Here is a 24,256-nt window from a genome sequence, read left to right on the forward strand (position 1 = left end):
AAAACATCATCATGTTCTGTAAAGAAACTATTTATCATAGGTCGATTTAATAGCCAGATTGATACGGCCGTGAGTCACCGCAGTGGGGGTTGTTGTTTGACGCCGTCGAGTGACGGGGCTGATGGCCAATCAGCTGCTGCGATCAGATTTTCGGTCGAGACTGACTCCGCCGTAGGTCACCAGACCTGAATCGCCAGGAGATATTTTTAATGGTAGCGACTCAGGCTACGGACATCTGTCCTCAGAGGAGAGGGTGCAGCTAGTCACAACCTTGGACGATTGGTGATTGAGAAACCGGGAATCCTCGGAAAACAGGAAACCAAATCACACCCATTTCCTTTGCTGCTTTTTCTATTTTTTTCCCTGTATATACGCACGCACGCATGCACGCACACACACACGCACACACACGCGCACACACACACACACACACACACACACACACACACACACACACACACACACACACACACACACACACACACACACACACACACACACACACACCAACACTAAATGCGCCCATCTGGGCGTCGATAACGGAGAGCTGTCAGAGTTGTCAAGCTGGTATCAAAGGAGAGAGCAGCCTGAGTCATACAGCCATGTGGAACGTTGCATGCAGGCAGCAGCTCTGAGGTCTGACAGGGGTCTGTGACACTTCCTCTTCCAATAAAACACAGCTGATCTCAGACCTGGTGCTGCCTGCTGCAGAAGAGATTAGCCCAGAGGTCTGGCAGGGGACCGTGGCGTGAAGCAACCTCTTCCAAAACAAAACGCAGCTGATCTCAGACCTGCTGCTGGGAAAGATCATTGTTTTTTCACATGGCATGAGCAACCCGCAGCTTTGGTATAGTCAGCTGATGATCTACTTGTGCTGATGGGATCAGCCATACTGCTACACACGCGCGCGCACACAAACACACGTGTAAAAAGGTGTAAAAATGCATCGATGCATGGTGATTCAACTGCATTTTGAAATGTTAGAATCAATCAAATCTAATGAAATATCATGGCAATTCCTCTTATCACAGTTGTGAATTCATTAGAAATCATTTGTAGCCTATTGGAATGGATTCAATCATGATATCAAAATGATCCAATCAAAGAAAATGTAATCGAACTGTGGTAATGAGAGATGTGCCTGCGTCACAAGCATGCGGGCATAGTGACAATAACACCACTTACTGTAAACCCTATATACTTCACTGACCGGGGAGCCCCAGGGGTCTATCCTTGGCCCACTCCCTTTTTTCCCCTACAACAAATCTCTTCAGCAGAAATAGCCAATTTATTTATTACGATTGTAGATTGTACATCGGCAATGCTCATCTAAGAATTGGGACACTGGGGCACATTAATATATTATATATATTATATATATTAGGCTGTGTGACTGTGTAAATGGTCAATATATCACTGGACCAATGACCAAAGACTAACTGATGTACACTTGTTGTTCTTATCTTGACAACAAATTACTTTATGTAACGCCAAGCAGGGAATTAGTTACTGAATGCAATTATATAACTAGCACTTCTGCAGTAGTTTGTTGGTGGTCTCTCGTAATCTCGACCCTGGTGTCAGGCAGGACACCTTGACAATGGCAAGTTATTTGAAGCAGACTGTGCAGCGGGTTGGATGTGGGATGCATGTAACACCAAAGACCACTGTGTCTTGTAGTGTTAAGTGGTGTCTTTAGTAAAATACAAGACTGGATTATGTCACAGTTAGTTTTCAGGGAATAACAAGAAAATGGCCATATAAATAATGTCATAGCAACAAGGTCCCCAACCCCCTCTCTCTAGCTTCAATCCCAAATCTCAATGTCGGCATCAAAACAACAAACTCTCTGACAGCCACGTGAGAGAGGCCGCTGAAAGAGATCCCACTGGAGGTAAACAGAAACCTCTGCGGCCTTCTATTGAGGGGGCCGGGTTCTGAATGCGCCCACTCACAATGGACGCTTCACTTCACGCCTCAGTGTGCTTCAAACCGCCGATTCAGTCCGCACTGCAGCTATACGAACTATGGCACTCTCTCCGTCTCTCTGTCACACTCTCTCTCTCTCTCTCAACACACACACACACACACACACACACACACACACACACACACACACACACACACACACACACACACACACACACACACACACACACACACACACACACACACACACACACACACACACACACACACACACACACACACACACACACACACACTCTCTTTCTCTCTCTAATATGTCTCCCTCTTTATTTCTGTCCGGGTGGCCGTGGAAAAGTGTGGACTCAGCCTCTCTAGCCTGGAGCACAGGCAGCATTAGGCAACATCATTCACAACTACCAGGGTGCAACGAACAGAGAGAGAGAGAGAGAGAGAGAGAGAGAGAGAGAGAGAGAGAGAGAGAGAGAGAAAGAGAAAGAGAGAGAGGGAGGGAGAGAGATACAGTAGGAGACAGACAGACAGACAGACAGACAGACAGACAGACAGACAGACAGACAGACAGACAGACAGACAGACAGACAGACAGACAGACAGAGAGGGGGAGAGGGGGAGAGGGGGAGAGGGGGAGAGAGGGGGAGAGAGGGGGAGAGAGGGGGAGATTGGAGAAGGGAGAGAGGGTGAAACATAATAGACAAAGCCTGGCCCGGCTGCCTAGCTTGCAGGCTGCAATGGCAGCCTGAAAGTGTGTCGTGGGTTTGAATCCCCATTGCTGCGTGTCACTCCCATGCATCTCCCTCTCTCCATATCCTGTCAGCCCTACAATAAAGGCATACAAGCCCCAAAAAAGAAAAATCTTAAAGCTATCTAAACATAGTCAAAGCCTTTCAGTGAGTTAGTCAGAGTTACATAAACGATCAAAGCTATAAGATAAATTAAGTCTTAAGGGGTGGCAGGTTGGAACCAGTGGGCTGTGGTCCTGGCTACAGTATGTTTGTGTCTAATGAAACCCTCACAGGACTCTGCGTGAGGCTGCGGTGGGATCCTTCCTTCACACACCGCTGAGCAGTGGGTCACCTCATGTCACCTTCACTCACACAGCATCAGGTCAACTCCCCCCTGAATCATGGCAACACTTCTAACACTGTGGGGGGCCGGGGGGGATAAGTCAAAAGGTTACCGAGTGTGACTTTCAACAGGCCTGTGTGGGCTGAAAGTCAATGCTTTGGGCCCTAATGTATCGTTATGGCCCATGCCAAGAGAGCTGTTTTAAGCTCCTTATCATCGAAGTGCCATTAGGGAACCATTCTGCCGGCGTGTATTCCATTATGACACATTTATGCGCTGGTACGAGAGAGACACACACTGGGACAGTTTAAGCTTTAAGTGCCATTTTGTGTGACACGTATTGACGTCCTCCTCTCCTGTGTTCACCATAGAGTTGGGTTAGCATGGGGCACGGATGTGTTACCGTGACAACCATTCCCCTCCATACTAGCATTGAATTTGACAACAAATTTTGATTTAGTTTTAGTCATAGTCTTTTGAATAAAAATCCATTTTGGTTTAGTCATATTTTAGTCATCTGAAATGTCTACCAAATATCATATCTACCAAATCTACAGTCTACAGTCTAAAAAATATTTTGCTAGGCCCTGATGGCGTCATAATAGCAGACTACATTGGTTGTATGCTGAAAATAGCTGATCAACAAGTATCACAACACATCGCAGCGACACCTTGTGAGCTTTTAGATCTGCTATTTATCCCCCCCCCCCCCCCCCCCCCCATATATCATAGCTTCATTTTTATTTAGTTTTCTTCCGTGAAAAAAGGTAGTCGATGGACATTCTTCGTCATACGTCATATGTCATAGTCTACGAAATGAGCACTGGTTAGCATGGGTGTGGATGTGTTACCTTGACAACCAACAACCATAAGCTTCTCAAACCGACAGCTTGGAGATCAGCGAGACGCTGTAGCAAGGAGGTGCCTCACTGGAGCCTGCTGCTCCCTATATATCCCCTGCTGCTCCCCATCCTGGACTGCTCCCCATCCCCTGCCAACACCACAGCCTTTGGCCAAAATGGACGGCTATTTAAAGGGGACACTTCGTCCAAGGACAGGGACAAGCAAGGATCAGTCAAGCAAGTGGGAACCTTTGCCCTGTGGCATGGGACCGGCTGGTAGAAATGAACTGGCAGGAAATGAAACCAGGATATGCCAGGATGCCCCATTCATTTATGGACTACTGGGCAGCAGAGAGTTTGTTAATATTAATGTGTTCCATTCTGGCGATATCGCAGAGCTGGAGACATTCTGAGCGCATGCATTCGCCAGGCAAACACAGCGGAGGGTTTGTTCCTCTGGGATGGAAATGCCTTTGAGAGGGAAGAAAACATTCTGGGAGACGGAAACTCACACTGTTTTGGAAAAAAATATGAGGTTGGGTGTAAATGTGGAGGGAATAACACGAGGGCTAGGAACTAATAGATGGATTCAGGCCACGTTGAAAAGGAAAAGGTTTCTGACTCACCGGAGAAGAGTGAAATCCCCTATCTCCTCCTCGCTTGGTAGTTCTTCTTCTTCCTCCCTTTGTTGGTTTTCCCCAATCTCTGAATAATAAAATAATAATGAAGGACATTAGTATTCATACTTCATATACTTGTAGAGTACCAACAGCCGGACAGGATGTTTTTGCACAGGTACAGGCATAATCTTTCAGTGAATGTGTCCTGTTGATTTGAAGCATACGGAATGTGCTTGAAATACCCACTGCACAGTGAAGTCATCAGTGTTAATTAAAGAAAAGGGATTTTGGCGTTGAAGCATTCTCTGAGACGATAAGCTAATCCAAACTGGCATCTGGGACACAAGAGAGAGACCTTGGGGGAGAGTATGTGCTTTCTCTTGTGTTGTCCTCTCTTCTCTACACCCTGTCCAGTCTCCTTGTCTCATTTGATCTCCTCTTCTGCCCTCCCCTGTTCTGTCAATTACAATCTCATGTCCTGTCCTCACCTGTCCTCCCCTATCCTCTCATCTCATATAGCCTCCCCTTTCCTATCCTCTTCTGTCCTGTCCTCTCCTCCCCTGTCCCCCTGTACTGTCCTGCCCTCCCCTTTCCTCTCCTGTCCTCGCCTCCACCAGACTGGTGCCCGGCTGTAGAGCACAGAGTCGGTAACGATGGAAGTTATCCATGCCTTCACCCAGCAATACAATATCCTCTACTGTATTGGAGGGACTGACTGTATGTGCAATATGATATGATATGCGTGCTTGTTCCTGCTCGTTCTGTTCTTATCTTTGTTTCCATAATCTGTATAGGGATGTCATAGATCCACTGTTCTTACTGTATGTATACATATATGTATACAATCACATACGTAGTTGTGTTGGCATTATGTTCACCCACCACCCCTTGACCTCATAGAAGGTCAACCTAAATCACAAACTCTCCTCTCATGCCCTTCAATCTCCTGTCCGCTCCATGCCTCCTCCCTCCTCCTCGTGACCTGCCAGGGCAAGCGTGTTACATGAATGAATGGTGAGTTCAGGGACGTGCAGAGAGTGTTGGAGGGGCAGGGGCTGAAATCCTGTAAGAGGGCACTTTTGGACGAAAATAGCGAAAATAGCAGATCTACAAGCTCTCAGCGCGTCGCAGCGTGTTGAGAGCTGGGTTGCCCTATTTTCGGGGCGCAACCCAGCACTATTTAGCTAGTGAAGATGCGGTGTATATGGATTTTTTTTTTTAATATATGTTTATTGGTAGTAGTTTAACAGTTTAGTACAGTTTGAACATACCATTTTTTTTCTCCCTCACCCCATCCCTCCCCCCACAGTTATCGTCATCATTAAACAATATAAAAAATAATATATGGATTTCTAACCAAATTTGTTCAACGCCAAATGCTGTGTTCAAGTTCAGGAGACTTCGGAAATGCCAGCCTTCCAGCCTGGCATGGAAAGGAGATGCATTTGCATTTATTTTACCACAGTATGCTGCATTCATGGTCTGGAGAGGGCAGTTGTTTTACAGACGGGTAAAAGGGCAGGGGCTGAAGCCCCCTTTGATGTCTATGTGTGCACGTCCCTGGGTGATTTTGTAACTCCAGGGCTCTAACCCAGAGAACTGTGTCACAGTGAAACGGTAACACAGGGCTCTAACCCAGAGAACTGTGTCACAGTGAAACGGTAACACAGGGCTCTAACCCAGAGAACTGTGTCACAGTGAAACGGTAACAGAGGGCTCTAACCCAGAGAACTGTGTCACAGTGAAACGGTAACAGAGGGCTCTAACCCAGAGAACTGTGTCACAGTGAAACGGTAACAGAGGGCTCTAACCCAGAGAACTGTGTCACAGTGAAACGGTAACAGAGGGCTCTAACCCAGAGAACTGTGTCACAGTGAAACGGTAACAGAGGGCTCTAACCCAGAGAACTGTGTCACAGTGAAACGGTAACACAGGGCTCTAACCCAGAGAACTGTGTCACAGTGAAACGGTAACACAGGGCTCTAACCCAGAGAACTGTGTCACAGTGAAACGGTAACACAGGGCTCTAACCCAGAGAACTGTGTCACAGTGAAACGGTAACACAGGGCTCTAACCCAGAGAACTGTGTCACAGTAAAACGGTAACACAGGGCTCTAACCCAGAGAACTGTGTCACAGTGAAACAGTAACACAGGGCTCTAACCCAGAGAACTGTGTCACAGTGAAACGGTAACACAGGGCTCTAACCCAGAGAACTGTGTCACAGTGAAACGGTAACAGAGCCGGCAAGAATCAATGGCCAAAATGACCGAAGAAGTCAGAAGCCAATTCAATTGACTTCCTGCAAAGGCGTATTGACTTCAGTGGCTGCGCTAAATAAGAGAGGGCTCCATATGCCCATAGTTTACGCTCAGTTAAATATGCACATTGTTTTCCACAACACTACACAGATATAATTGGAAACATTCGTTTTATTTCAAACAATCTCAGACAGCTGTGGCTTTTTAGACCGGTGCGTCTCAAAACTCAATTTAGATTTAGCAGGGGTTGTCAAACATTTACATATTGTATTATGTTTCTGCTGCTGTGGAGCAGTGTTTCTCAAACTTCTTCAATTTCAAGGACCCACAGTTTGATATGCATTATACCACAGACCCCTATTTGATGATTTGTATATATCTGGGACCCATATATTTGTATATATTCAGGGGGTCCCCAGCTTAATGATAGTTTGGAACCAAATTGACCCTTAGTGTAAAAATGGAACCAAATGGACCCGTTGACTTTACAATATAAATTGGGGTCCAGAGATAGAAATGCCATTAAATGGGGGTTCGTAGACTAATGCATGTCAAACTGGGGGTCCTTGAAATTAAACGGATTGAGAATCACTGCTAGAGCCGTACAAATCTTCTCTTATGGGGATCCCTGGTATACGTTTTCTAATGGGGCTCCGCAAGGCTAATGAGTGTCAATTTGGGGGTCCTTTGGGGGTTCTAACAATCAATCATTTAGCTGCATGGGGACCCATGACTCATGACCTTACCTATTGATCATAATCCTGTCTGCATGTGGGCAGACAGGCAGATCTATAGCCATAAAACAGCATTTGAGGATATAAGCTGAGCTCCTCAGTATGAATAAAAGACCAACAAAATGACCTTTCCATATCCTCGGTCACTGCAGCGTCCAGGGGCCCATCCCATCAAACAGCTAGGCTGAGCTCCCCCTGTGACACCCAGCCAGCAAGCCAAGTGGTCAGGCAGGCAACCTCCAGCCCCCCCCCCCCCCCCCCCCCCCCAAGACATCAGAGAGCAGACCTGCACATGGTCCAGCCCTGCTGCCATGGTGATAAGAGGGCTGGGGAGCTGCCCAGATTGAAAATAGCCTGAAAGCAGCCGTCGAGAGTGAGCAGGGAGGAGAGAGAGAGAGACTCACAAATAGCCTATACCCGTCGAATGCTGTCAAGTCGTATCATCAGTATTTAAATGATGAATGTAATATTGAATCCTTTAAAATGTTATTCATGTGAAAAGAAAAATTGCCAGTGGCATCTTCACTCAGTTTCGCAATGTTGACAGACAAGTGAGCTCAAGTGGACTCAATATCAACAGTAAAAAAAAAAATTAAACGCACAATTCCTGCAACATGTCAAGCAAATTCTGCAAACATGTTGAGTTGGATTAGGGGGAAAAAGTATATAGCATTGGAGTCTGGAGACTGCATTAGGATTAAACTGTCAAATCAGTTCCTATATACTCAAGAACATCTGGAGTGTTAAATGGACAGGACAGTAAGGCACAGGCAACCTGACAGCCAAGTGGTTAGTTAAGGTGCATACCTTGTGACATGCTTCATGTCACTCCCTGTCTCTATCCAAAAAAGAAACTCCCGCCCAAAATAAACAGACTATTATGTGTACATCTGAACATTATCAGAGAGTTCCAGTAACCTTCTGGATTTTTACCAGAAGTGTAAATTTAAGCCAGGAGTTAGCATGTAAGAGGTGTGTTGTGTTATGCTGTCGTGTGTGTGTGTGTGTGTGTGTGTGTGTGTGTGTGTGTGTGTGTGTGTGTGTGTGTGTGTGTGTGTGTGTGTGTGTGTGTGATATAACTCTAAAGAGAGAAGAAAGCAGCACTGGAGTGCATTGAGGGTAATTTCATTCGATGAATTGAGTATGAAGGACCCCAATGGAAACAAGCCATAGGCTTTCTTGGGTTTAAATCCTCTTAGCAGACCTTGTATTGAACTGTACTTTCCCAAGGCTTTTTGTTACTAAAGTGTTAATTGAATGTATTCAATGAATGAATGAACCAATCAATCATTTATACTTGGTTGAGAGCTGGTTTGATTGGTTGAAAGTACAGTTCAATACAAGGTCTGCTAAGACCTCGTTTTCATTGGGATCCTTTGGTACCTAATTCAGCGAAACAATGAATGACAGACAAATATCCAAATAATCCAATACTACGCAAATCATCATATAAACAGTTAGAAATCAAAAAGAAAAACATGTACACTATACACATTTCAGGCATGGAGGGGGGTAGGTGGGCTTTGACTTTTTACAGGGGACAGTTTAAAATTGCAGCCAGCTTGCAAGTGCTCTTTTGGAGCGGTTTTGAAGAAGAGTAGGGATTTACCGTTGTTTAAGACTGGTGTCCTAGTTAGTATACCTGAATTAGCAGATCTACAAGCTGAAAGCCGCCATGCCACGCTGCATGTGAAGCATGTATTGTATTGCATGCAAAACAATATATTTGTGTTTTTGTAATTGAACACTGGACCATTAATGATTAGAAAATACATTTCTGAAGTTGCAAAGGGCAGATATGACAAATAACCTACATATACAAAGAAACGTACATACTTTCAAATAAACATGAAAAGTGGAAATATATGATCTGCAATTATGCATTGCGACACGTGAGCGTGTAGATCTGATGTAGATCTGATTCACACTATTTTTGAAAATGTTTGAAAATGCATGAACATTTTTCAACATGGAAACGATCAGGACAATTATGCAAAAATAATTGTGAAAATAATTTAGGCGATCATGAAATAATTCCATGTAGCTCTGCTATTTCAGCGAGCAGCCAGGGTACAAATCAGGCATTACTCGACGCCTGGGTAATGAGAGGCAGAACATCGCTGCAGATGTGACGCTCTCCCAATGAATCGTTACCGCCAAAGAGGGGAGACATAATTAGAGCCCCCCGATGGAGCGTGAATGGCGATGCATTTACACTGGGAGAGAAGTGACACCAGAAGACAGAGAGCTGTGCTTTGAAAACCATCAGAAGGATAATACGTTGAGATTCAGCAGGATATCTGTTACAGCATGCTAATAGTATAATGGCAAAGAGAAAACGCAAGCTATTGAAAAGTGTTAAAAGTGGAGGAGGAGGATTTTCCAACAGTTAATGGTCTCTCAAAAGTCTCCAGAGGATATTTATTTTGTGAGCAACCTTTCCTGAAGAGACAAACTAGACAACTGTCGGCACTTTCTGTCACACAGCGAAATACAGTGCGATAAGCACAAGAGAGAGCTCTATACATCACCTTTATCTCTGCATGTGTCAGCAAAGAGCAAACTCGCTGGTATCTTGGTGTGTGACAACAAAGTTATGTCCTCATATTCCCAGCGGCTGTGTATTCCACAATGTCACATCTAGTGTGACTGAGTGACAGTGAGAGAGAGTCTGTTTCGCTCTCGCAGCCAAGCCCCCAAACACACACATGCACACCCCAGCAAACCCCTCCCTCCCTCCCTCCCCACCATCACCACCACCACCTCCCCTTCTCTCACAGTGGGATTAAAACAACCTTTTGTCTCTTTACAATAGGGGTTAAACATTTCCTGGTATCAGATGAACGCTAGTATAGTCCACATGGGTGGTTCGGACCAATTTAACTCAAACCAACAGAAGTTCTCAATCCTCTGCGTGTGTGCGTGTGTGTGTGTGTGTGTGTGTGTGTGTGTGTGTGTGTGTGTGTGTGTGTGTGTAGGGGGGGGGGGGGTTTCCAAGATAGATTACCAGTAGAAGTATAAGAAGAAGCAACTGACAAACTGAAAATCGAGGGGGGGGAGTGACAGAGTGTGGCACCCTGCTAGAATTATTGAGCAAACGCTTGGAAAGGTCCACACTTTAAGATGCTGTGCCGAAGCAAATGGCACTTGGATTATATGTTTGCTGAAGTGAATCCCAAGTGAAGCTTTCAAGTTGTTCTGGTAGAGGGCGAGGAAAGGTAGAGCGGGACCAGCAGAAATTAAGCAAATGAAAGGAAAAAGCCTGAGGGCAAAACGTAGTGCACTTCCTTTCCCACTCAGTGTGAAGCCGAGAGAGAAAGTGTTCACCTCCACTCCACAGATGTCCCATGCAATCCAATCTCCCTGACTTTTAGAGATGGGAGGTTTGTTTATTGCAGACTCCTCGCCGGTACTAATGCCGCCCGTTATTGAGAATACATGTGGAAAAAGGGCCTTTTGATGTCCCTTAGCTATGGTTGTGGCTGACAACAATGGTGGGAGCGATCCTATTGAAAGAGTCACTATTCTCTGTCCCCTGGACCTGAATAATGTCCCTCTTGCCACAAAAGCACAGAAAATGTAACATAATCTCCCTCAAAGCACATTGTCCATCACATACAACAACAATGTTGGCCAGTTCTCAAAATACTTTGGTTCTAGATTGTTATCAATGGTTTAGTGTTCCTCCAGTTTGGGAATAGGCCACTTAATACTTCCACAAAGGCACATATGACTTACTTTGTATATATCAGTGACACACACATGGCCAACGGCTTCGTTGCACGGTCACCCTCACATATTGCTCGTGTCATTTCTCCCCACCAATTCCCATGATGACATGAAAGCGTCCAGCCTAGCGTCCAGGTTCTCAAACAGAGAGAGAGAGAACCCAGACATGGAATGTGCTGGAATGCTGCCTTTTAACACGACACTGAATAGCATGGGAAATGGCTTCTGTGATCTGCACATATTATGCACAGACATAATTCAACACATTAAAGCTTTCTCAGACGTCGCCGCATGCGTGCCCATTAGTTTAAAACATGTATCATAAATAAAAGCATTCATGGTGGCAGACATCTTTCAGAAAGATGATGGATAGTGCATGGCGAGGTATATGGATTATGCTATGAAATGAATGAAAGGGCCTATATTTCATTGAGTGAGGGGCGTGATTGACCAAGTCTAATGGGCATTATTTCTGCACACTGACTCTGTTGAAGAGAGACACTGGGCGATCCCCCGACGGCCCATTGGTTCTTCAGACTCACACTGGGATAGGACGGGAACCCTCCCTGTGCTTTGTCACGCCACCAATAGAAGAACTATATTTCAATGGCAACTGCATATTTCAATGGCAACTTTTAACAGAACAAAGTTCACTCTACCACTCTGGGCTAAGCCCTCCTAACTAGAACGGCACACTGGGAAGGGTGTTTTTTGGCACACATTTTTTTGTGTGCCCAAACACCCGTGTGTGTGTGTGCGTGTGTGCGTGTGTGTGTGTGTGTGTGTGTGTGTGTGCATGTGTGTCGGTGTTTGATTGTGTGAATGGTGCACGTGCATCTGAGCACCAGTGTGTGTGTGTGCCTCTCCTTCTCTCAGTATGTAAGAAAAAAGACTCCTTTGGCATTTCCCATTCACATTATTTGAATGGAAGTGAAATATGATTGGCTTGGCTGGAGAATAAGGGGCTGAGTTCCCAAGGCCATCGAGACCGGGTGGGGGACACTTGTGGGATACTTCACTTATTGTCAATTCAAGAATGAAAAGGACAAGTATGGAATGATTTAGGGCCCTCAAATAGTTTACTCATTACGGACAAATGGCTGATTCCTAACCCCAATTTTCTACGCCTGTTTGTTTGATTTGTCCAAACATTTGTAATTATTGTTCCGTCACAACATGTTCGCCCACCCAGCGATTTGTATCATCATATCAATAAACTGTTTAATTGCGTCTCAGTCTCTACCAAGCGATAAAAGCCAACAATACATGAATAAACAGAGCAACACTATCCTCAGGCAGTTTGATTATCACACAATTGCCCTGTTCCGTGCTAATATACATTTGAGTCTGGTTAACTCTGGCTGAACCCTTTCTGCACAATAACATTGAGGGTGATTACTCACTGGGCTCTGTGATGCTGTCACATCATTCAGTGACTAGGCTGTCAGAAATGTTGAGCTTAATTTATACTCAATACTAGATAGACGGTTGCTTAAAGAAATGTGCAGATACCCTGTATACACTTATACCGTATGTAGGTTAGTCTATACTAGAGTGAGAAAACAACGTTGCACATTAAGCTAATCAGAGCTTACATAAGAATGTCATATTTGAACACGCTGGCATTTAGAGTATTTGGGCGTTCTGATGACACAGCCATCTGATTCACCTTGGTGACAATGGAGGAAAACAAAAAAGGTCGCCTTCTTAAGGGAATTTACATGAATTACAGAAAAAGGCCCGTAGAGACGGCCGCGACCTCTGTTCAGCTTTTTGAAACTAAACAAGACCCCAATCCCGCCCCCGAACACACACACACACACACACACACACACACACACAGTGCAAAAAGTATACATAGACTCTTACAAATACACATACTGTCACAAAAACAAACACACGTGCACGTGCACGCACGCGCACACACACACACACACACACACACACACACACACACACACACACACACACACACACACACACACACACACACACACACACACACACACACACACACACACACACACACACACGAAGAATAGTGCACATGGTTTCCATGGAGCCATGGGACTCGCTGACAGGGAGTGAAGTGTTAACACGCTCACACACAACAGAGATGGAGATGGAGAGAATGAGGGACAGAAGAAGTAGAAGACAGAGCTAGTGCAGTAAAACACAAAGAAGTAGTAGAATGGGTAAGATTTACCACCCACAGGCAACAGACCCTCCCTGAGGTTAAGGACTCTGTATTGTCCTGTATCGTATTTCTCTCCAGTCCAAAGGGCCGAGTTAATGCAACTCAAACACTACATTGTTCAAACTAGGTGGTACGTATCGCAACGCATCAAGAGATTTATTATTTTAAAATCTTTTCCACAAACTTGTTGACAGAATTTGCACTGGTCTCGAATATTAACATAGGTATGCAACTTCATTGCTCTTAGCATGCCATGTTTGTTAGCTTTTTTTCATTTAGAGTAGCCATTTATTTTTTACCTATTATTTTCTCCCAATGTAGTTGTTATGCCAATTATTCCTGCGCACACAATTGTGTTTTACCAGTGTCCACTTCTATTTTACCCTACTGCCTGGTTCACCTGCCCGTGAGCCCCCACCTGGAACACGTAGTGCCTCCGTCCTAGCTCCCAAAGCCTCCCATTCAACGAGTGGTAGACAATTAGATTACCCCTAGCTTGCCATTTTTGTTAGATTACCATGCGTGTTGGCTTAACATGCATGAGTACACTAATATATCGAGGGTTAACCTCGGAGAAAGTACCAGCTGTAAACATGGGGGGTGGGGGGGGGGGGGGGAGGAGTGGTTCCAAGTAATTTCTGGGTGTTGCACAGAGGGAAGGAAGGGGGGTGTTGGCCTGCTGGGTCGCTCCAGCCATATATGCTCCACGCTGTCACCAATAAGAAGATCATCCACGCTCTAGTGAACAGTGAGCGAACACACACGCACGCACGCACACACACACACACACACACACACACACACACACACACACACACACACACACACACACACACACACACACACACACACACACACACACACACACACACACACACACACACGCCTTCCTCTTTCTCAGTATGTACATGTGTGCTGATCCATATGTGTCCACAGAAGGTGTAGTGTGTGTGTGTGTGTGTGTGTGTGTGTGTGTGTGTTGGTCCACCAGGACCAATTGTTATTCACAGTCTGTGTGCGATCGATGCTGCATGGTGAGCATCGTCCGTCCGTTCATTATCCTTGTCAGGACGATGCAGCGCACGGACACCAGCAGAAACACCCTGCCCTACCTTTAACTAACGGCCAGGGCCGCCGCAGCACGCACGCACACACACACACACACACACACACACACACAGACACTAAAAAAAATCTAACACAAAATATGGACATGCACAAATACACACACTCAAACTTTAAAAAAGTAAATCTCAAACTTTTTAATTTACAGCTATCATTGTTTGTGATTCTGCTCTCTGTTTGTATATAACACGCCTATTTTCTCCCCATCCAATGAACTAACAACAACAATGTGATGACATCTTCCTCCTTAAAAACGATGGATTCATCAAATAATTAGTAAGATGCGGGGGTTCATCAACCACCGAATGGAAACCTGTTCATTAGTAACCAATGCCAGCTGATGGAGGATATGTGGGTGAATGCTAGAACCCAGAGGGTTCCATCCTTGAAGAGCCTGGTTGTGCCAGCAGGGAGGGAAGTGCCCCTGCTCTCTGTCACCCAACCACGCTGTGTCCAGCCATCACACCACCTGTTTCCTCACCACGCTCTCACTGCCCGCATGCTCATACAGTATGTGCACATACTGTATGTATGGCATGCATGCGCACGCACACACACACGCACGCATAGATAATTTTCAAACTCCATACACAACAGAATGCTAATGGATTTCTCATGTTTTTATGAAATATGAGGGCTGTGCGAGTGTGCGACAGTGAAACCAGATCAGTCTACCACTCAGCAAGGTGTCATGTGAACAGACAGAGGTAAAGTAATACGCATATTATGCGTTGCACTCCATAACAAGGTAATGCACATCACCTCTTTGGAGATAAAGACAATTTTACAGCCATTTACTTATTTATTATGTTATCGCATCTGCTGCTATTTAACTTCTGATCTTTTTTTCTGCCTGTATCTCTTTCCACCTTTCTCTAAACTTTAATAGCTTGTAAAACTGAGAATAACAATAAAGTGTTGAGTTAAATGGTTCAAGCTGCAATCCGGAAACTCATTTTAATGAACAAAATGTTATTTTACCAATGAGTATGGTAGGTAGAGTATGTTTATATAATATACTAACACATCTACAGTGGTTAGAGCTAGAGGTGGTCTCCCTACTTTTAGACTCTGGTACACCTACTAGTAGACAAGTAGTAGTGCCTGGCACTGAAGCTCATGAGCGTAAATATCTCCCCTGGCCAAGCATTATGGTCTCCTTCTTACGAGCTCAGCTACAAATGTGTTCTCCCACGCAGGAGACCTGGGATCGAATCCTGGGAAGACATGAAACATACGGAATTTTTTTTCTGAGCACTCTCTCTCACATCAGTAAAACAAAAAGACAAAAAACTAAAATCCAACATCAATGAATCAATGATCAAAACAAAGCGGCATTTTCACAGTCAATAGCCGATCTGTTTTCACTGACATCGTTGAGGACAGTTTACAACTAAAAATAAAGATATGGCCATCTGTCCTTTTCTGCCTCCAACTCCTCTGTTGATGTCTAATCCATATCTTGCTAGTGAAGTCGTGATGAATCGATAGGAAACCCCACCAAGAAAAACGACCTATACTGTGCAGCTAAGTGTGCACTGGTGCTACAGTAGAGTGATGAAAGACCGACTCTGCTGGACGCAGAGCAAACCGCAGACTGCAGAGCCGATTTCAATGTAGCACACGCTGGACTGACATCCTGTCTGGGCGTCCATCTTTAATGCTAAATGAATTAGAATACCGTCAATGCTAGCTAAAATGAAGCCATCCTTGCTCTAGAAAGCGCCAATGTTTCCATCTAAACCACCGGATAATCAGCAAAGACCTCCGAACATTGCACATTTTATCCAAACCATGGAGAGCTCTGTAGATTTAGAGTTATTTAGCTTGTGTGTGTGTGTGTGTGTGTGTGTGTGCGTGTGCGTGTGCGTGTGCGTGTGTGTGTGCGTGTGTGTGTGTGTGTGTGTGTGTGTGTGTGTGTGTGTGTGTGTGTGTGTGAATCCCCTCACACTATTTGTGTTTGTGTACTTGTACAGTATGTGTTTCTAACCCAATGGAGGTTGACCAAGCAGGTCTGACAGACCGGCACACTGCCAACCCCTAGAGGACCCACCGCTCCACCTCGATACCTCTCCTCGTCTCCACTGTCCTCTATTCCTCTCCTCTCCTATCCTAACGTCTGGGTTTCCGAGGCTACTCTCCTCTCCTCTATTCCCCTCTCTTCTCCACTCCACTGCTCTCCTCTGCTCTCACCTCCCCTCATATCCTCAGTTCTCCTATCCCCTCTTCTCTTCTCCTCCCCTCGGCTCCTCTCTAGCCTCTCCTCTTCCAGCATCCTCCTCGTTGCAGGTGACAGCACAGGGACAATGGGATGATATCATCCAGATTGGCTTCCAGCAGCTTGTCTGCATGTTCCCACAATGACACACTGATGGTGCTCGAGTGTGGTAGATTGTGAAGTGAGAGACAGTAGGGGGTGGAGGGGACACAACAGGCTGGGTGAAGAAGGCAAAAAGGACATTTGTATACAGAGTGAGTCTCTGTGAAGACTGTGTGTGTGTGTGTGTGTGTGTGTGTGTGTGTGTGTGTGTGTGTGTGTGTGTGTGTGTGTGTGTGTGTTTACCACAACTGAACCTGTGTGGGCAGAAATGCAAGGCGATGTTCCCTTGCCGTTTCCATGGAGAGTCATGCCAAGTGCCGTTTAATTACCTTGTCCCTGACGGCTCTTCACACACACACACACACACACACACACACACACACACACAACACACACAATGCACACCTGCCATGGGGCAGATTGGATTTACGCTGCATCAATAATTCACCCTCACACATACACATAAAGAAACGCACAAACCACACACACACACACACACACACACACACACACACACACACACACACACACACACACACACACACACACACACACACACACACACACACACACACACACACACACACACACACACACACACACACACACACACTTTGCTTTGGACAGGTTGCCTTTGAGTAACCGATAGCATTTAACCGGAGGCCGTGGTCAATGTCTGTAGATGGAAACATACACTGGTACCAAGGGAGCCATGCTCCCACTGTAGGGAATATCCCTGCTTAGAGGCTATAGTTGGTTATAAAACATCTGACTGCATGCATACACATACACAATGACCACTTATTGTTGTACGTTGTCAAATCAAGTGGGTCCTATTCTTAGAAACAGCTGAATAAAACAATGACCCTGCAGGACGCACCACTCTGCGGATCTGTCATCGTTCTTCTGTTCAATGCAGACAGACTGTGGCGAAGGAAGGCTAGAGTCTGTAGCACTCAGACAGCTGAGGAAATTCAACGTTTCACAGAAGATCCTGAAAACCTTATACTCGACTACAATGTGTATACCGTATCATTCTGACAGGGGCAATCCACCGCTTGGTATACGGAAATAGCTCCCATACGGGCCAGTGAGCCAGCAAACAGAGAGTTGTGGTGTCGGCCAAACGCACCATGGGGACTTCGCTCCCCTTCCTGCAGGATTCATACTCTAGTCTAGAGAAGATGCCTTATGAAGGACCCCATCACCCCAGCAATGGACTGTTTGCACGGCCACTACAGAGAGACACATAATATAGAGAGATTTTTCCCCTCAGGCTTTCAGAGCTTAGAACAATGACCCAACTGCCATGTCAAATGTCTTCAACCTACAAACATACCCATACCACAGCAACGCACAACAATATTTTTGGACAATATTGTCTACTGTATATGTTTTCTTTTTTTGGATGCAACATATACGACTACGTAGATATTTAAAGTAAGTATATACTACCCCTCATCTAATTAAAAACGGTATAATTACATCCTAGTTTATCGCCATTTACTACACCAAAGTGTTTATAAAGATGTTGTTCTTGCACACTAATTCGGTTTTTACACTTTGGTATAATCTCTCAAGGCAGATTTTGAGCAGAATCTGTGAGCACCACTGCCTTAAACAGTGCCTTAAAGTAGTGTTGTTGTTAGTAGGAATAAACACATAAGCACCTGGGAGGAAGTGAACTAAGGAAGGAGCCAAACCGAGATTGTTGCATTACTTAATAGTTATATTAACTAATGTATTATAACTTGTATTTATTTTCATTCATTTTGCATTAAACCTTGTACTAAATACAGTATGTTGGACATTATGTGTAGCACAGTCAGTCTGGAAGAGTCTGCCACGTCGACGTTGCACTGCACAGTCATACACACCTGCTGTATGAGCATGTGACGAATAAAGTCTTTGAATCTGTCTACGACAGGTTCAGTACCAGCCACACAATGCCTGCCTGACAGAGAGGCTTTCATGTGCCTCGCTCCATTGTAGATGAGCAAGCATTTCAGCTGTCCTCGTTTCAGCTGCCAAGCGTAACACACAACTACACAACTATCTACTGTACACTACACACACAGTACACACACAAACAAACAAACATATAGCCATTATCATTTCCCAATGATTTATTCAATAGTCATTACATTATCATATTATGGTCTCTGTCAGGTGCGCGGAAAACCTTATGTCGTCAAAACCTTTTCAGGATTCAAATAAAAATAAATAAGGTATACTGTAGCAGATGTACAAGGTCCAACCGCTTGTAGATCTGCTACTTTTGTGTGACGATGTAGTATGAGCAGGGCGTTAATTTAGTTAAATATGGAGATAAGAGCTTTCTGCCCCAGCGATGATAAGTGTGATTAGTTAGATGATATGTGATTAGTCATGGCAGAAAGCCATGTCTTGCCAAAACTTTGTTTGAATTAAGGTAATGGAATATACATTCCATCTATTTTCTTTGGCCAGTAGGATCTATAAGGTAACTGTCGTATAATGGAACAAGGTGTCATGACAACAGTGTAAAATCGTAAAAAGTCCCATTAAAAGTAGATTCAACAGACCACTTAATGGATTCTAATGTTTACCGTTAAAGCTTTCCTAATAGCTATAGCACGTGCATTTACTGTGGAAAAAAGCTCAGGTATTGATCAAATGAGCCATTAGCACTTTGAACCAGCTGGCCTTTATTGGAAACACTTCCAGTGGATTTCTTTAAAATGTTTTTAGTGTATGGATTCCCTGAACTGCTGGCATGGAGTAATGGCAATTATGGCATTCATATAGTGATACAGGCTTCCATTAAGCCAAAGCCCCAATGATGGATAGTAACGTCAAAGTCATTTTACTCTTTATACTTTTTCACTACAAAAATAAAATTTTGTGTTTGGTACCATAAGTAGGCCCTATACCTATTGTGACGTCAAATTGTCACTACGAGTACAATTTGGAATACAAGACTTTACTTCTAACCTGTCTCGCGGCAAACTCAGAGTACTTACACCACCACAGCTAAAGCTCCAAAAAAGAACAATCAGCTATACATACGTAAACTGCAATGGCTGACTCAGGACAGTGTGGCCTAAATCCTATTAGCAGATATTGCATGTTGTTGCGTGGGGATTTATGAGTGGGGAGCTTGAATGTCTTTAAAAATAATTTATTCACTTCAGCAAAGTCAGACAAAGGAGGAGGCTGGAATTTTGAGGGGTTTGTAACAATCCAGCCTTTCTCTCCCTATCCCCAAAAAATCTGCATAATATTGAGGTTAATTCAACAAGGAGCTTGTGCACTATTGTCTTTGAATACGCCTGCCGCTGCTTAAGCAAATACATTAGTGACAAAGCAAGGCTGACAGACGAGCACTGACTGAATGCTAGACACGTCAGAAGGAGCGGGCTGCTTGGTGGAAGAAAGAGGAGGGAGAGACAGACCGTAGTACTTGGCTAGCTGAGGGACACCATGGAGACATTACTATTGAAATGCAGTCAGGCAGGCCTGAGCTATTCTCACTGATAGGCTACTACTTCTCTGGTATCTGTGCTAACATGCTCTGTGGAACAGCCTGCAGAGAAGAGGGAACACACATGTAATGTGTATGTGTACACACACACACACACACACACACACACGTAAAACACACACGCACATGCACACACACACACACACACACACACGTAAAACACATGTGCGCGCACACGCACACACGTAAAACACACACGTGTGCACACGCTCACACACACACACACACACACACACACACACACACACACACACACACACACACACACACACACACACACTATTACAATGTTCACCAGCTGGTTAGCTTGACAAAGGCATTTTCAGCGGCACATCAACATACAATAGCACAACAGAATCTATTTTATGTTGATGAACAGATGTATAGTTTGTAGTGCAGTTCATCAAAGCCCAAACCACACCAAAGGGTCGGGTTGGGACAAAGGTTTTTAAGGTAGAGTAAACCACACCAATGCGACTCATTGAGTTGCAATGAGTTGCATTGGTGTGGTCTATACCTTAAAAACTGTTTAGTCCCAACCCAACCCTTTGGTGTGGTTTGGGTTTAATAGAGAATGATCCATCTCCATCCATTTGTAGCTTTCACACAGTCGTATATGTACAGTAACTATATATGTATTGTTCAATCAATCACTGTCAGAAGTACAGTAGAACGTCCTCTGCTACAATACAAACTACATTGGATACAAAGTAGCGTCAATGTACAGTAGCTAGCAACTTCTACTTCTATATTCCCATCTATTTGCTATTTAGATGAAGTGTAAGAGCTACAGCTTGGAGGGAACATACAGACATCCTGGGTGGGTTGAGTGCATGCGTGTGCATAATGCATATGGTATATGCGTGTGTGTGTACACACCTAAGCAGGGAAGACAACACACCTGACAGGGGATACAGATATAGAGACAGCTCTCAACAAAGGTAAATAAAGACACAAAGAAAGGAAGAAGAAAACAAATATTGCAGGATATTCTTTCGCAAATTATCTGGTTGGTTGGGACTGTGTGTTCATTTCTTCTCATCCCTCAGGATTTTGAGGCGATAACAAACAACAATGTTTGACTGGAAGATTAGCTAGAGCAGTGGTTCTCAAATTGGGATCCGGGGACCCCCAGGGGCCTTTGAAGGGGTTCCAGGGGGTCCCTAGCTACATTTGTTAATACAGTCGGCAATCATTTTAACTCATTTATCCATAATGTTGGTTATCTCAAAATAGCAGATATACAAGCTCACAGCGCATCACTTTGTGCCGCTCTGCAAGCCTGATCTGTACATCTTTGAAAAAGAAAACAAAAAATCTTGTGTTTCAAAGATTATTTTTTTCAACAAATCTCTTTTGAGGTCACTGGCACAAAACATTTTTCAATGGGGGTCTGCAGCCAAAATATATCGTTGCTGTCTCCATTTTTGAGGTTTCAGTGCTATTGAACACCATTTATGTCGAACCAATGGAAAGTGGTAAAAAACCTCTTAACTCCATTGGACCCTCAAACTGTCTGCTAAAGCAAACTCCAGCACCTCTCCCCCTCCCATGCAAGTAATTGAGAATATATAAAGTCACAACTACAACTTTGATTGGGGCAGTATTTCCTGAAAAAATATACATTTTGGAGTTCTTCCCGACAGCAGAGAAATATAAATTTGGGGTTCCTTCCTTTGCACGATTGTGTTGACCATTATCTCTATCATTGTCATGTTGCTGTGCAGAATGGAGATGTGTGACCCTGTGCGTGGAGATGCTTGTACCGTGTACCTATACCAACTGGAGCAGAATGGAACACTATTTACAGCATGTGACATACTCTTATGACAAAGTATTAATGAACCAGTTCAACGGCACTCAACATTTTTATCTATAATGACATGGGAGGCCGGGTTGAAAGTGGTTCAGAAATAATACAAAACGGCTCACATTTATAACTCCAGGACAACAATGGACACCCAGTCTCCAACTTAATAAATCATAATATTTATATACCACAGTGTAGCCGACTCATCCCAGTACTGAATTTAGTTTTCTGGCATTCTGGCATCATGGAGTTCCCATACTGTAGGTTTTATGCAAATCTCTGCTTCAGTGTTTTTGAGTAAGAGCCAGTGTACAGTGTTCTATACAGTCTGTACAGTGACAGTTATTTCATTTTTTTTCATGATGGATGCTTGTCCTTGACATGTCTCAAGAACGGGCCATGAGGAGGGTGGGAGGGAAAAAGAGAACTTTGTAGATCTCTTGTCAGGGAGGTCAAGCACTGCGGACCGGGGGCTAAGACATGGCTGTAAGACCTGAGTGCTCCCTGACTCCAGCGTGTTGCTCCAGGGCCCTGGAGTCAACCAACCCACCAGTCTGGGGGACTATGATGTGTCTGTCAGGGCCCTTTCTGCTTGAGTGGTCAATTAGCCACTGAGAGCCTTTTATCGCAAAGTCCAACATGAGTGCTTTACTTTACGAGTGTGGGTGTGTGTGCAAGGTGGAGGGTAGGGGAGGTAGGCCAGCATCGCAGACAGAGTACACCTACCCCACCCCCCCTGTGGGGCAGGCAACTCAGTCAGAAGTCAGAACAAGGGCAGTCTCTTCAGCCAAACACTAACAAACAGTGAGACAACAAAGAACAGGTACTATAGCCACACAAAAGACACTGATCATTTAACTGGAGGGCTTTTCTGTTCCGCTGGTTTAAGCCTCATGCTGTTTGAAGTACGCCTCTCAGCCCCTTGATTTGTTGACTTCCAGAGAGACAGTATAAAGGGGACCAGTGTTCTAGTTTAAGACCTGCACCTGTCGGCTGTCACACAACGGTTGATAGACTCTGAATTTCTTCTAGCGGCAGTGTTCAAATATTCGTTGACCTTTCCACGTCGCTCCTCCTTGCTACATTTAAGCGAGACGGATGCCAAAGCGGAAGTAGTCTCGTGGCTACTTATGTGTTACAGGCGCCGTTTACGAGTGCTGACAGGCTCATTCTCTGCCTCAGTAATCTCTGCATTCTCCAAAAAAAATAGATAAAGTCCCGGCCTAGTCAGAAAGAATAAGCCCTGGATCAGCACTTTACACTGCATTTCCTGTCACCATGAAGTGATCACAATGCCAGTCAGAGCTTTTCGTCCCAGTGTACACTTATTATATAGAGTGGTGAGTCAAAAAGCCCCGCACAGTGGTAGGCATCCTGGCCCCGGTGTGCCTTTCACATGTTAAACAGTTTCAGATGGCCCCAGCATTGTGCCACTATAATACAGCATCTGCTTTATGGCATGGAAAAAATGCATTGTCCCCAAGGGGGCGGTGAATGAGCCATTGAGGGCTGTCCGGGGTTTCTCCGGAGCGCTCAGGCTTTGACCGTGACACAGGCCGGTGGGTGGTGGTCAAACGCCATGCATACTGCCCAGACACTGTCGCTGGGCGTGTAGAAGGGTAGGAAACCGCGGCAGAAAATAAAAGACCAAGCACCAAGGGGCCAAGTGGAGCCAAGTGAGAATGTCTTTTCTTTTTTTAGAGCAACGGCAGTAACAAACAGTATGCAAGGTTTAAAGAATGTATTTGTCACATGCTCATTACAGTAGTACGTGTATATGTGCAGTGAAATGAAGGACGGTGTGGCAGTCTCTGCCAGACTGTGCTTACAATGTCCAACATATACAACAAAAGGAAAATACAAATGAATACAAGTCAAGTACAAAGCAGTAATAACGTAATAATGAAAATGTAAGTAACCTGATAGGTGTGCAAAACAAGCATCAATATACCATTGGACCATTTCCATCTACTCGCATGCTCAGAACAGGAACGTCAAGGTTGATAGTGGTAGCAATGTTTCAGAGTCTGTATAGATTGAAGGGAGACTGTATTGTGCAGAACAGTCCATACATGCCACACCAC

General features: G+C 44.6%; 1 protein-coding gene across 4 annotated transcripts in view; it reads right to left on the reverse strand.

The window, feature by feature from the left end:
- The window catches only part of LOC308313534 (neuronal cell adhesion molecule-like), a 94,061-nt gene that overhangs the window by 51,059 nt on the left and 18,746 nt on the right, over positions 1 to 24,256 (reverse strand). For 3 of the 4 annotated variants that reach the window (XM_080760706.1, XM_080760703.1, XM_080760705.1), the window contains exon 2: positions 4,481 to 4,559. The exons of the other annotated variant lie outside the window; for it this stretch is intronic. The gene's annotated coding sequence lies outside the window, so the exon portion shown is untranslated. The remainder of the gene's footprint in view (positions 1 to 4,480; positions 4,560 to 24,256) is intronic. 4 annotated transcript variants of the gene reach the window in all.

This window comes from Protomyctophum bolini (genome assembly GCF_963924005.1).
Source record: "Protomyctophum bolini genome assembly, chromosome: 4".
Lineage (NCBI taxonomy): Eukaryota > Metazoa > Chordata > Actinopteri > Myctophiformes > Myctophidae > Protomyctophum > Protomyctophum bolini.